Source organism: Morone saxatilis, unplaced genomic scaffold (genome assembly GCF_004916995.1).
Source record: "Morone saxatilis isolate NCDOM2014 unplaced genomic scaffold, NCSU_SB_2.0 Contig21, whole genome shotgun sequence".
Classification (NCBI taxonomy): domain Eukaryota; kingdom Metazoa; phylum Chordata; class Actinopteri; family Moronidae; genus Morone; species Morone saxatilis.
Genome location: NW_023339774.1, coordinates 692014 through 694424, shown reverse-complemented (window position 1 = coordinate 694424; position 2411 = coordinate 692014).

Sequence of the window (2411 nt, the reverse complement as noted above, 5' to 3'; positions counted from 1 at the left end):
ATCAATAAACAATATTTCAAATATCAAAATTATATGTAATTGCAATAAACCAAATAATATCTAATAGTAAGCAATTTAAGCCTTTTGACAGTTAATTAACACTATAAACAAAAACATCCCTTACTAAACATACACATAAACAGTCAGTTATGCACACAATATAATAATAAAATCAATCTATCACACAGACATGTGTAAATTAGTTTCTCCAAAAATGTAGATTTCCATATCTATTGTATTATAAAAACAATTAAATAACGACTATTAAGTTTATAACTATTAATAAAGACTATTTTATACTTCAGTAACATCATTTTGGTTTTTGGTTTTTTGAGCAGACTTAAATAAAAAGAAACAGACAAAGAGATTTATTACAGGGCAACCTTTGACTTTATGTGGACCTTGTAAAAGCTGTAAAGTTTGAGTTTGCAAGAGCAGGAATATAAACACAATGAGACTGTAAAGGCGGACTACTGAGTGGATAAGTCTCTGTGTTTTAATGTCACTGACAACATCTGTGGTATCATTTAGCCACTTTCTATATCTATTGTATTATAAAAACAATTAAATAAACAAGACTATTTTAGACTTCAGTAACATCATTTTTGTTTTTGTTTTTTTCAGTAGACTTTTAAATAAAAAGAAACAGACTGGGGGCGCCCAGTTAGCTCAGTTGGTAGAGCTGGCGACCCAGAGGCAGAGTCCTTGCTGCAGCAGCCCAGGCTTCGAATCCGACCTGCAACCCTTTGCTGTGTGTCATCCCCTCTGTCACTGCCCCCATTTCCTGTTTGTTTTCAGCTGTCACTGGATAGTGCAATAAAAGGCCCCCCCAAAAAAGAAACAGACTGAGATTTATTACAGGGCAACCTTTGACTTTATGTGGACCTTGAAAGATCCAAACCTTTAGGCTCTGGTCTTAAGCGGGTCACCTTTATTTTCTAGTAAACTTAAACCTAAGGTACATATGGCTGTTAAATTTGAACTGATTCTGTGTTTGGATCTCTCCGTAGAAAAACGCAGAACTTTTCAAACTAATTTTCTTCTTCTTATTATTTAATTTTTAATTTTGTATGTTCATACATCCCAACGCCACACATGTCTGACCCCCCCAATATAGCGACCATGCAGTGAAATCGAGAATGCGCTCTGCTTTGGTTACTCAGCCGCAGTTATTTCTACCTTCAGTGTCTGTAAATCCCGTATTCCAGACCATTTCAGGACAATTCGATTAGATTTTTCATGTTCTCCACTGGGAACTTATACTTACCTCACCCATATAAATCTGTGTAAAGTATGATTCGGTAGACTTGGATACAGAGTAGTGCTCCTTGACTTTACTGCAGTTTTTTTGCACAGTTTGCTGTATTTTTTTTGCACAATACATTATATGTTGTGTACAGTGTAGACTTGTGTATTGTGAGTTGTACTTTAATAAGTGTTTTAATGTTTTGTGAGGTTTATTGTTATAATTGTCTTTATGTCTTATGGTGAAACTGAAGACAATAAAGTGTTTTATTATTATTATTATTTATTTGTATATTATCAGTTAACCCCATCGTAGTAGATTGTAATTATAGCTGATAGTAGCTAGACAGTACACTGACAACCCCCTCCCTCATATATTTTAGGGATTACAGGGGGCAGATAGAACAACCATAATCAGGTGTTAGCCGATCACACAGAGACGCATAAAAAATGCATTGCCTGCACAAGCATTGTTTTACTATGGTGTGTGCCTGGCATGTGCTCTTGTCTTGTGCAGCGTATTCTGTTTTTATAGCAGTTTTTAGATGGATGTAAGTTCAACCTTTTCAGTCGCATTCTTAGAACCACACTGTAGATTGGTCACAGCTCTATTTCCCATATTTCCACATAATGAATTCAACATAGGGTGGCACAGAGGCGAGCCATCAGTTTCTGTGATCAGGTTCATGACACCCAGTAACTCATCAGTTAAACAGACTCCCTGTATTCCCAACCCTGATTTTTTCCTAGAGAGTCCGCCTAATTATTAACCCAATTATTGTTGACCTTTAGAAATCACAGCAGAAGTTTCCTCGATTGCTGCCTTGATCTTTAACCCCTATAATCACAGTGGAATCCTCTCACTAGAAAAGACATTTCCCAATCGGAGCAGCATCTGTGTCTTCTCCTTTAAGGAATAGTGACTCAGCAATGTTCTCAACCTGTAGAGGTTCTCATCCGACACAGCTTTGTCTGTTGGTTTTGAGCCCCTGTTAACGTTAAGCATCCCATCGTCATTAGTCCTAGTTGTTGTTTGAGCATTCGTCTCCGTTTTTGTTCCTTCCTTGGACCACTTTTGACAGGTACTGACCCTTGCAGACCGGGAACACCCCACAAGAGCTGCAGTTTTGGAGATGACCCAGTCGTCTAGCTATCACAATGTGGCC